The following is an 861-nucleotide window of genomic DNA, read 5'->3' as shown; positions in this document are numbered from 1 at the left end:
AACCAGTAAAACATAATTTGTGGGATGGAATATATAACATTCACACTCATAGCTCATATACTTTTTTAAATAAATCAGTGAAAAATTATCCTGACAAACAAGCAGCTTTCAATTCCTCTGTAGGTTACCTGATAGCCCAGTTTGAGAGGCGCAAGACGCATGACATTATTTATTTTTGCAGCCAATCACTGCTGTCATTTTATTTTATTGATTTGATCTCAGTCATAGAAGCTAAATTCGAAGGCAGGCCCAAAGGTAAAATCCAACGAACCGCATTCAACCAGCAAGGCAATAGTTGAATAGCCCTATCCTAGAGCTTTTGAGATATTGCCACTGCTCCAACACTGAAAGGCACTGTTACAATGCCTGGATTAAACCAGGTTCAGCATAGCGTATGCCACTGTCTGCTCACGTTGGTGGCCGGACCAGGGCAAGCACACTTTCGCAGTTCCCGCCGGAAATGCAGTCTAGTTGCATATATATTTTTTGCAGTAAAAGTATTTTAAATATTTATATTCAAATGAATCATTGAATAATCAGCATTAGTGACATTAAAGTTAAAAAACTCTTTTATTATTATTTTAATAATGACCATAATAATCTATGATATGACCTAATATGCTGAGGAAATAAATTCAAAAGTGCTTCGGGAAGAAGTTTTTTTTCACATACAAGGTATTTCAGGCCACAGATATAACCTAGGGGACACAATGAAAATATATTTTTTTAATCAGTTATTTTTTCTCAAATTAATTAATCAAAATTAATCAGTTATTTTGACAGCCCTACTAATAACACACAAAAAAAAATGATTCATACTTAAACCATAGACTTTCTAATGAGGAGACACAGCACTCAAAA

Source organism: Alosa alosa, chromosome 17, assembly GCF_017589495.1.
Source record: "Alosa alosa isolate M-15738 ecotype Scorff River chromosome 17, AALO_Geno_1.1, whole genome shotgun sequence".
Taxonomy (NCBI): Eukaryota; Metazoa; Chordata; class Actinopteri; order Clupeiformes; family Clupeidae; genus Alosa; species Alosa alosa.
The sequence above is the reverse complement of the archived record's forward strand: the minus strand, read 5'-3'. Positions refer to the sequence as shown.